Genomic DNA, 12303 nt, shown 5'->3' with positions numbered 1-12303 from the left:
AGAAAAAACACTTGCTGAGTGAAACAAGTGTTTGCTGAAAGGCAAAATTGTTGAATTTGACTAAATGTTTCAAGTGCATGAAAGAGTTAATTACTGAGATGTGAAAAGCATTCATGTTATAGGCAGATAATAGAAGGCCTTCAATGCTTTAATAAATTAAAGGCCTCAAGCAGATCTATGTAAAATATGTTCAGCAAATAGCTAGAGTCTCACCTGGCAGGTAGACCTAGAGATAGTGATTTGGAGATTATTCACATAGAAATGATATATAGACATAGAAATGGTGCATAAAGGAAGAAAGGATTGAAGAAAAGAGAAGGCCTCAGAATGTGGTAAGCACCTATTGTAAAGGACAAGAATAGATAAAGATACAAAAATAGGAGGTAACTAATTATCAGAGAAGTTGAAAGAGATGTATTGGAGAGTCAAGGAAAGACACAGCATGAAAACAGGTTGGCAAAAGATGAAATACTCCAGAGAAGGCATCAGTCACTTTCTAGAAAGTAGTTTCTGAAGAATGATAGGAAAAGAAAAACAGTTGTATGTGGAAAAGAAAGCTACAAATGGTTTGTAATCTCCCTGGTATTTTGGCAGCTAAAAAGGGGCGGTGGGACAATGGAAGAAACTGGAGTATTTTTAGGCTGGAAGATTCCTTAGTCTCTTTGTAGATAAAAGAAGATGATCCAGTGGGGAGAGACTGATGGTGCAATGAAAGATAACTCACGGGAGGGATTAAAGGGAATATAACAAGAGTACAGGGACATGGTCAAATCAAACTCATGAAGGTGAGAGAAGACCTTTTCTTCTAAGAAAGAATATGAAACACAAATTATAGTTATATATTTTAATAAAGGGAGGATAGAATAGGGCAAAATATACTTCATAGCCTTCAATTTTAAAAATAGGAGATGAGATACTTTGTTCTCTATGTATGATAACCAATATAAGTTTGTTTTTTAAGGTTATGCAAAATTCTGAACTCACTGTAGTTAGCAGGGAATGAAAAGCTTTCTGAGAAATAAAAATATAATTGTTCTGATGTAGATCAAGATAAAGTTAACTAATAAGCATTTATAGTGGATCTTATACATGTGGTTCATAATATTCTTAAATATAGCTGTCCAGCTTGGTCATGGAGTATACTACATGGAAGATGGAGATTATTTGAGGTAATGTTGGTAATCCTAATAAGTCTGTAGATACCAAGTCAAAGAGATGATATATTTGATAATTCTTAGAGTTTCTCTGAATGGTTGATTATGATAAAGATTCCTGTTAAGCAAAAGTAGAGCAATATATTATACAAATGGGAAGGTAAAATTCATAGTGAAGATGAGAGGTAAGTTCCACAGAAGTGAAAGAAATGAAGGAGTTGGGGTAGCAAGTTATAAATTAGAAAATATAAATTCATCTAGCACTCTGTGCACTGCAGGGAAAAGCTAGTTGAAAGATAAGCAAATTCGGGATCCCTGGGTGGTTCAGTGGTTGAGCGCCTGCCTTCGGCCTGGGGTGTGATCCTGGAGACCCAGGATCGAGTCCCATGTTGGGCTCCCTGCATGGAGCCTGCTTCTCCCTCTGCCTGTGTCTCTGCCTCTCTCTCTCTCTCTCTCTCTCACTCTATGTGTGTGTGTCTCTCATGAATAAATAAATAAAATCTTGAAAGAAAAGAAAGAAAGAAAGAAGAAAGAAAGATAAAGAAAGAAGAAAGAAAGAAAGAAAGAAAGATAAAGAAAGAAGAAAGAAAGAAAAAAGAAAGAAAGAAAGAAAGAGAAAGAAGAAGAAGAAGAAGAAGAAGAAGAAGAAGAAGAAGAAGAAGAAGAAGAAAGAAAGAAAGAAAGAAAGAAAGAAAGAAAGAAAGAAAGAAAGAAAGAAAGAAGAAAGAAAGAAAGAAAAAGAAAGATAAGCAAATGGCCAAGTGGGGGGGCCGCAAAATACAAAATCACTTTATGACTTATGTTATCCCTGGTGGTAGAACTATCTGGGATGTAGTCATTTAGAGGATATATAACATCGAAAGTGACTCACCTCCTGCCAGATACAAAGTGTCTTTAGAAAATAGTTAAGTTATGGTTAAAGTATTGATACATTTTTGGGGTGAGTGATAATGAAGAAGTTCGGCTGCCAAGTACATATACTTAGGTGTCAAAACAAACAGGGCAGGCAGGCCTGGTGGCTCAGTGGTTTAGCACCACCTTGGGCCCAGGACCTGATCCTGGGGACCTGGGATCAAGCCCTATGTTGGGCTCCCTGCATGGAGCCTGCTTCTCCCTCTGCCTGTATCTGTGCCTCTTTCTCTCTGTGTGTCTCTCATGAATAAATAAAATCTTAAAAAAAAAAAAAAAACAGGGATTAGGCTATCATGAGATTATTCAATTTAAAATTTATTTCCAAAATGAAACGCTTTAGGAGGGGTATAAAATTGCCTTCGATAATTTCTTTCTGTATCCAAAAAGAGCCCACTAACTGAATCCCACCTTAAATGTTTACACCTGGGGGAGGGGCAGAAAGCAAAACTCTCCTGCAAATAAGATAGAAAAAGTTGTTGCTCAGTACATTTGAAATAATAGATACAGCCTTGCGATTGCAAAATATTGCACTGCATGGAAACATTTTGTTTTGGAGTGTTTTGGTTTCAATTATATGGGAAAACAGTATGCATTTTGGAAAGTATGTCAAAGCAATGAAAGCTTCTTAATAACAGAAACTGGAAATTGCCTGACAAAGTGAAACATTTTAATGATGTCAACTTTTCTGAAGCAGAAACCAGTCATTGTTAAAATAGAGACAATTTATCTTTTAATTCAGTAATAATTCTAGTCCATGTTAAACTAATTCTTTCATAATTCTAACAATAAAAGATAGTTTGCTGAATATTACTTAAAAAGAATATTTCTTTATCTTTTTTTCTATTGCATTTTTACATCAAGGAACATTTAACACAGTTATCTTTGGTGAATTATACAAAATTAGTATTTTACCATTCCAGAAGTCACACACATTTTGGTCTCCATTCAAGATACTTGAGAGCAGCATGAAATTAAATTCTTAGTAATAGAAGACTACTTCAAAATGGTGGGGAATCCAGAAAAAAAAGATAGGCTTGAACAAATTGCATGAAATAACAACTTAGAACAAATTACATAAAATAATTTAATAAACAACCAGCATGATATTTTGGTGATGTAATCTTTGAAAAAGTAATTTTGGTAGAGAGAAGATGCACACAGCAAATCATAGGTCTAATAAACTTATTCAGAGCTTAGATGCCAAATTCCATTTGTGGAAATTGGATTCCACCTCTAACATTGAAATAGTGAATATAAGGATATGTAAACAAGAGATTAAACAGAAGAACTTAAAAGTTTTTAAGGATTAGCTCTCAGAATTGAGGATGTATATTCATTTAATCATGTAACAAGTATCTATAATATCTTCTTTTTTTTCATAATATCTTCTATACATCAGACACCATCATGGCCTGGAGGCTACAAAATTTAGTAATCAGTGAATTCTACCTTCAGTTTGCTCCTATTTTGGTAAAAGAGAAAGACAAAGAAAAAATAAGTATGAATTTCTGTTTAGATTCCTATTTACTTTTGTTACACTAATATGCATATACAAAACATACTACATCGTGGAGATAAAATACCAGCTATGTACAAAACAAGGCAATGTAGAAATTGCATCCATAGATGTAAATGGCTGAGTTTGGCCTCAACTTCCACTTCCAATGGTAACCAGTTGTAAGTTACTTTGGGTTTCTCATCTTTGAAATAGTATAATAGTATCTACCTCACAGTTGTTTTAATGAGGTTTAGGTGGGATAATGCATTCAACACACACACATACATTTGGTATTAATAATTACTTGATAAACGTTAAATAATAATCATTATTTAAAGTAGAGATAACATTTTTAATGTTACAGATGATGGAATATGCTAAGCAGATTATGAAGGTGTCACTATGCAAGAAATCAATGTAGAAAATAATATGGCAAATGTGGTAACATTCTTGATAGCCCCTTTCTATCAGGCTTTAAAAAATGGAGTTCCTCCCCTCTTCTTCCTCAATACTTTCTTTCTAAGACATTTAAATTATTCCTTGGTCATAAGTGCTAGCTACATCTGTAATATTTTCAAACATATCTGTAATGCAAACTCTCAAACTCCAGGGTCAAATATATAACTTCTCACTACCCAGGTCATTAACTGGCATCAATATTTACACAGTAGCTCAAGCCAGAGACCTGGTAATCATCCTTAATTGTTTCCTTTCCCTATTCTCCATAGCCCATACATCAGTAAGTCCTCTTGATACCTGATTTTTATCTCCAAAATATATCCCCACGGTGACTCTTGTCTCTTCTGGCCAACTTCAATAGTATCCTTGTTTCCACTCATTTCCTTCCAGTCTTTCCACAAAGAAGACAGTCCTTATCTTTTGTAAACACAAACTGAATTGTGTAATGCCCCTGCTTGAAACATCCGGTGGTCTCATTGTGGCTAATAAAAATTCACTGCCAATTACCAGACTAAGGTCCAGAAAGATCTGTCTCCTGCCTCATTTCCAAACTCATTTCTCTTCCTTACAAAGCTTCAGGCACATTGACCATCAGAGTTTTGTGAAATGGGCAAGAGCTTACCCTCCCAGAGATCCTCTGCCTGGAGTTCTTTGTACACAATCTTCACCAGAGTATCTCCTTCTAAGTATACAAGTGTTCACTTAAAATATACTTGCTTGGAGTAACTTCCTTAGCCATCTTGTTTTAAGTATATTTCATATCTCCGGGTTATTCTGTCTCATAATACTTTATTCTTTTATTCATAGTAAGCTCTCAATCTTAAGACAATATTTGATTTTTAAAACCACTAAGGGGATCTCTGGGTGGCTCAGCAGTTTGGCGCCTGCCTTCAGCCCAGGGTGTGACCCTGGAGTCCCGGGATCGAGTCCCACATTGGGCTCCCTGCATGGAGCCTGCTTCTCCCTCTGCCTGTGTCTCTGCCTCTCTCTCTCTCATGCATAAATAAATCAAATCTTTAAAAAAAACCACTAAGATTCTTTGCCACCCAATTAATAACATACTAATTCATTCGTTCAACGAATATCGGTTGAACTGCTATCACGTGCTTAGCATAGTTATATGACTTAATCTATGTTTCAGAGGGTGTATGAGAGCAGATGTATACAGATGAATTGCAAAAGGGCAAGAGTAGAAGCCAGACAGCTTGCTGCTATTACATAATGCCAAGGAAGCAGTGTTGGTCACTTTGACTAGACTGACTGCAATTAAAGATTCAGAGACATGATGGGTTTAAACTATTTGCTAGGATAGAACAAAAAGGAATTGCTTGTGGAAAGAATGTGGAAGTAAGAGAAAGAAAAGAATGAAGAAGAATTAGTCTAAAGTTTTTTTTTCTTTAGCAATAGAATTGATGGTAGTGTCAAAACAGAGAATGAAATTGGTCTGAAAGAAAGATATCAAGACTCCCATTTGGTACATGTGAAGTTTGGTATGTTTTTTGACGTACAAGTGGAAATATCAAATTGTGGTTAAAAATCTGTATTGGAAACCTGTGTGCAAAACTTAGAGTAAATATAAATTTGGTTGTTATCAGCATGGAAATAGTACTAAAGCCATGACATTAGAGAAAGTATTCTAAGGAGAAAGTGTAAAAGTGTAATAACATCCCCAGCACTTACACAGCACTTAACAAGTGTCCAGTGCTATTCTAAGCCTTTTGTTTGTATGACCTCTTTTAGTACAATAACTCTATGAAGCAGGTACTATTAATATCCCCATTTTACAGGTAATAAGACTGAAGCACAAGAAGAGTAAGAGACTTGCCCAAAGTTGCACAGCTAATAAGGGTTAAGTCTGGAACTGGAACACCAGGTATCTGTTTCCAAAGTTTATGGGTAGATAAGAGGAGTCCCAAGATGAAGTTATCAGAAGATTGAAAAGTACACTCACCAAAAATTTAAAAAGCAGTATAGGAGTAAGAAAGAAGAATTAGAAGAAATGGACAAAAAGGAAATCAGGACATAGTGGTGTCACAGTAAGGATGAATTTTCTTCAAAGGAGGGAGGAGTCCTCTATATTTGAAATCTGCTGTGGGATGAAGTAAGATACAGACTGAGAAACATCCCCTGAATTTAGCAAAAAAAGAAAATGTTGAACATGGAGACTGCCTAGACTAGGTTATAGCATAGACAGTTACATAGCAGTGACGTTAAGGCATGTGAAAATGTAGAAAGAAGGAAGGAATAAATAAATGTAAGAATGTAGTTTGGTAATATGGGAGTATCGAGAAGGAGAGGGCATGAAAAATGAAGTTAGAGAGGTGTTAAGTACCTCATCACAAAGGTCCTTATTTTCCTGGGTCTCTCCATGAAAATAATTGCAGTAATTATTATTTTGAAAGCAAATATCTCTATTATTTCAGAATATGAAATATGTTTGCAAGGAAATCAGACCATCATTATAAAGTATTTGGGAATATGTAATAAGTGCTATTATTTGGAAATTTTAATCTCATTTTTCCATAACAAATTTTTGTTAATAGAAGATTGGTAAATCTTCATGTGTAGATTTTTTAAATTGAAGTTAAATTGGCAGGTAGTGAAATGCATGGATATCTGCAGCTTTTGATTTGTTATTTATCCTACTGTGTCAGAAATGGGGAGTAATTCAGACTGTAGCCAATCTAATGTCTATTCAAAATTATTTCTCAACTATGAGTCTTTAAGAATTTGCCACAAAAAGGAAAGAAAAAATGTCATCAAATTTGGGAACAGAGTAATTAATTAACACTTTGAAATCTGTAAGTGCTACACAAATATGAGATACTAATATGAGGTAACATGTGCCAGAATCACTTTCATAATAAGTCTTCCTCCTATGAAATTATGCAAAAACTGTTAATAAATTGGATATGTGTATGAAAATTTTTTATGAAAGTATCTAAAAGTAGTAAACATCTCTGCAGAAAAATAATAGCTAAAAAATCCCAAAGAAGAAAGAAAACTATTATTCACTGATACATTCTAAAAAAAAATTTTGGCTTCGTACTATGAACCCTTTTTAAAGGTATTCTTGCTAGACCATTACTCTGCTATTGCTCATCTCTTTGAACCTAAATGATGGACTTTGCGAATGACATGTTTTCAGTGACTTCACCCCTGTGCAATGATTAATCGTCATGAATACAACTTAAGATCAAGCCATGGGAAACCTGTCTTCTCCCAACTAATTTGATTAATGAGTTTTATGGCTGGGATGCATTGTGAAGAAGTTAAAAGTACCTGAGGCAAAGTACAGCTATAGTATGTCTTACATGAATTTTTAGGGAAACAATCCTGAACAGAAAAATTCCATACTCACTGAAGTGACAAGATTATCTATCCAAGGTAGTTTTACATATAATCACTAAAGATTATAATATCTCTATATTCTGAAAATAATAATAAATATTATTTATTTTCTTTCTAAAAGCTATGACATACCTAGTAACCAATGAAAGACTGGTGCTTCTTTAAATTGGTATCTTTTAAATCTTTCAAAAATAATGTCATTCAAGTATTGACACTGTCAGTCATAAAACAATGCAGTTCCTTACTTACATAGCAGTAGAATTGTATTTATGACATTTAATTTTAGAATAGCTCATGATAGCTTTTTGGACCCTAATGATTAAGTAAAAAATATAATAAAATCCTAAAACAGTCAACTGAAAGTAAAGAAGAGCTTCGGTGATTAATTTTAATGTCAATACAGAACTACAAATAATGGACAAATAAGGTAAATTACTTTTGTCATATTGTGTACAAAACCTTTATTAGCATTAAAACTACAATACTTTTTAAAAAAAATATAGCAATTAGGGGATCCCTGGGTGGCTCAGCGGTTTGGCGCCTGCCTTTGGCCCAGGGCGTGATCCTGGAGTCCCAGGATCGAGTCCCGCGTCGGGCTCCCTGCATGGAGCCTGCTTCTCCCTCTACCTGTGTCTCTGCCTCTCTCTCTCTCTCTCTCTGTATGTCTGTCATAAATAAATGAATAAATCTTAAAAATATATATATACAGCAATTAACCTTCATTTCTAGAGATCAGATGCTTTTCTGACCTAAATTTACATATTTTTCCTAAGACAGTCTTTATAATTTGAACATTGAAGCTCTTTTGACATTTACTCATGGAATAAATTTTCTTCAAAATTTTTTCCAAATTTCCAGTCTGACATTTGTGGGTATCAGAATTTAACATTTTAGTCTCATTATTCACAAACATGCATCTTTTATGATTTCACTTGTATAGAAACCAAATGGAGAACACAAAATCTTACTAGTCCCTGGTAAGGTTCTCTCTTAGACATTGGATTGTAATATAATTATATACAGAAATATTGACCATCATGAGTTTCCTAGGACTGCCATAACTAATTACCACAATCTTAAATGGCTCAAAGCAGCAGATATTTATTATCTCCCAATTCTAGGCACTAGAAGTCCAAATCAAATTGTTGACAAGATTGTAGGGCATGGTGAAAGTGGTCTAGTTTCATTCTTCTGCATGTGGATGTCCAATTTTCCCAGCACCATTTATTGAAGAGACTGTCTTTCTTCCAATGGATAGTCTTTCCTCCTTTATCGAATATTAGTTGACCATAAAGTTGAGGGTCCACTTCTGGGTTCTCTATTCTGTTCCATTGATCTATGTGTCTGTTTTTGTGCCAGTACCACACTGTCTTGATGACCACAGCTTTGTAGTACAACCTGAAATCTGGCATTGTGATGCCCCCAGATATGGTTTTCTTTTTTTAAAATTCCTCTGGCTATTCGGAGTCTTTTTTGATTCCACACAAATCTTTTTTTTTAATTTATTTTTTATTGGTGTTCAATTTACTAACATACAGAATAACCCCCCGTGCCCGTCACCCATTCACTCCCAACCCCCCGCCCTTCTCCCCTTCCACCACCCCTAGTTCGTTTCCCAGAGTTAGCAGTCTTTACGTTCTGTCTCCCTTTCTGATATTTCCCACACATTTCTTCTCCCTTCCCTTATATTCCCTTTCACTATTATTTATATTCCCCAAATGAATGAGAACATATAATGTTTGTCCTTCACCGACTGACTTACTTCACTCAGCATAATACCCTCCAGTTCCATCCACGTTGAAGCAAATGGTGGGTATTTGTCATTTCTAATAGCTGAGTAATATTCCATTGTATACATAAACCACATCTTCTTTATCCATTCATCTTTAACATAATTTGTTCTAACTCTCTGAAGATAGTCCATGGTATTTTGATAGGGATTGCATTAAACGTGTAAATTGCTCTGGGTAACATTGACGTTTTCACAATATTAATTCTGCCAATCCATGAGCATGGAATATTTTTTCATCTCTTTGTGTCTTCCTCAATTTCTTTCAGAAGTGTTCTATAGTTTTTAGGGTATAGATCCTTTACCTCTTTGGTTAGGTTTATTTCTAGGTATCTTATGCTTTTGGGTACAATTGTAAATGGGATTGACTCCTTAATTTCTCTTTCTTCAGTTTCATTGTTAGTGTATAGAAATGCCACTGACTTCTGGGCATTGATTTTGTATCCTGCCACGCTGCCAAATTGCTGCATGAGTTCTAGCAATCTTGGGGTGGAGGCTTATGTTCTCATTTATTTGGGGAATGTAAATAATAGTGAAAGGGAGTAGAAGGGAAGGGAGAAGAAATGGGTAGGAAATATCAGAAAGGGAGACATAACATAAAGACTCCTAACTCTGGGAAATGAACTAGGGGTGGTGGAAGGGGAGGAGGGCGGGGGGTGGGGGTGAATGGGTGACGGGCACTGAGGGGGGCACTTGACGGGATAAGCACTGGGTGTTATTCTGTATGTTGGCAAATTGAACACCAATAAAAAAATAAATTTATTATTTTAAATAAATAAATAAATAAATAAATAATAAATAATAAATAAAATTTCAGAAAGAAAAAAAAAAAAAAGATTGTAGGGCAGCCCGGGTGGCTCAGAGGTTTAGCGCAGCCTTCAGCCCAGGGAGAGTGTGATCCTGGAGACCAGGGATTGAGTCCCATGTAGGGCTCCCTGCGTGGAGCCTGCTTCTCCCTCTGCCTGTGTCTCTGCCTCTCTCTGTCTCTCTCTCATGAATAAATAAAATCTTAAACAAAAAAAGACTGTGTTCTCTCCAAAGGCTCTAGAGGAGGATCCTTCCTTGCATCTTCCTAACTTCTAGTGGTTAAAATCCTTGGCATTCCATGGTTTGTGGATATATCATTCTTACCTCTGCCTCTGTAGACTCATGGCATACTCCATGTGTCTGTGTCCAGATTTGCCTCTTCTTATAAGGATTCCACTCATCTATTATGACCTCATTCTAACTTGTTTACATCTGCAACTACCCTATTTCTAAATAAGGCCACTTCTATAAGTACTGGGATTTAGGATTTAACATATCTCTTAGGGGAACACAAGTTAATCCTCAACAATCACCTATAATAACTGGTCCTAAAAATCTACTTTCTATTACTGCAAATCACTACTTTATTACTTATTAATAGTTAATTGTCATACCTATAAAACATTTACTTTATTAAATAATAACTGAGCCAATGTGTTTATGAAAGAAAACGGCACCATGACAAAATTTTTAGACATGTTTATAACCTCAGTCAACACAGATTTTGGCCACTTTTTAAATCTTTTACTAATCTATCATTAAAAGGTAAATATAATAGGTGTAAGAACAAAATTATCTTTATTTTATATTTTTTCTATTTAATAATTGAGGACATTTCCTTCATTTGTACAATATAAAATTCATACACGAGTCAACACTTTAAAGCTTTGGCACAATAGAGTATGAATTTCAATATAACATCTGTTTAAAAACAGGTTGTTATCTATATACTTACATAAAATTCATTTGCAAAACTTTACATAACTTACAATTATATATGCAATATACTTTTTTAAAAAACAAGAAAATTAAGACACAGGGAAATGAATGTAAAAAAAAGTATACGAACTTTAATATATATATTAAGTGTGTTAATAATTATTTTGGACCTATCTTCTGATGGGCTATAAGTTTTGCTCTTAACTATCTGGCAGCCAGTCTGAAGAAGGAAAACTAAACTATGGGCGTTTTTTAAAAAGCAGTTATTCAGAAAATGTGCATTTCTGATAACAAGATTTGAAAAATAGTTTTAGTGATCACGAACTTGACAGTATGACAGAATGAACAACAGCCATAATTTTTCCATAGATGTTACAATTATAACATTAAAGTAATACCTTTTATAGGACCCTTTTAAAAAACTAATTGCCATCAATTCAGGCCACAGTAGCCAAAAGAATACAACTTACTTAGACATTTCCAGAGATAAAATTTAAAGTATCTGTAAGTAATGGAAGGGACTAAATATTTAATACTAAGTTTCCAAACATATTTTATCAAAACCAAGCTTTAGACAGATTTGAAGTGCAGAGAACTCAATTATACCTTACAAATTAAAGGCAGTCTGTATGGTTTAACAGGACACCAATTGTTGTCAAAGTTGAAAAGACATATAGTCCAATAATGAAGATATGCAACTGAATGATAGTTTTTTCCTGTTCATTTGTAGGGTGGACTAACACAGAAAAATATGCAAATAATGTGAATAGGAAAATCACAAAAGAATAAATATACATGTCAAATAAACATATAAAAGATTATCAAATTAACGTAAAGAGAAATATAAGTAAAAAAGAGAGGGTATTTTTTTTTTAAAGATTTACTTATTTGAGAGAGAGTCCTCAAGCCGACTCGATGCTGAGTGCAAAGCCCAATGTAGGGCTTGATCTCAGGACCCTGAGATCATGACCCCAGCGGAAATCAAAAATTAAATGCTTGGGACGCCTGGGTGGCCCCCCGGTTGAGTGTCTGCTTTTGGCTCAGGGAGTGATCCCGGGATCTGGGATCGAGTCCCGCATCGGGCTCCTGCGAAGAGCCTGCTTCTCCCTCTGCCTATGTCTTTGTCTCTGTCTCTCTGTCTCTCTCTCCTCTCTGTCTCTCATAACAAGTAAATAAATCTTAAAAAAAAAAAAAGAAAAAGTTAGATGTTTAACCAACTGAGCCAACCAGGCACTCCAAAAGAGAGTGATCTTAACTCATCATCAGGTTAGCAAGAATTAAAAAGTTGATCTCCAGTATGTCTAATACATAGAGAAATACGTACTATGCTATATCAAATATGAGGGCATAAATTGAAAGGTCAATTTGACAGAATCTATACAAACTAATAAACT

At 34.9% G+C, this 12303-nt stretch overlaps 1 long non-coding RNA gene across 1 annotated transcript in view; it reads right to left on the bottom strand.

Annotated features, from left to right (window-relative positions):
- Positions 1-10359, bottom strand: part of LOC102153911 — a 29770-nt gene extending 19411 nt beyond the window's left edge. Inside the window, exon 1 of the long non-coding RNA XR_005363090.1 lies at positions 10295-10359. This is a non-coding gene — a long non-coding RNA (uncharacterized LOC102153911). The remainder of the gene's footprint in view (positions 1-10294) is intronic.
- Positions 10360-12303: the final 1944 nt, after the last annotated feature.

This window comes from Canis lupus, chromosome 8, assembly GCF_011100685.1.
Source record: "Canis lupus familiaris isolate Mischka breed German Shepherd chromosome 8, alternate assembly UU_Cfam_GSD_1.0, whole genome shotgun sequence".
In the NCBI taxonomy this organism is placed as follows: domain Eukaryota; kingdom Metazoa; phylum Chordata; class Mammalia; order Carnivora; family Canidae; genus Canis; species Canis lupus.
Note: the sequence above shows the minus strand (reverse complement) of the source record. Positions and strands in the feature narration are given on the sequence as shown.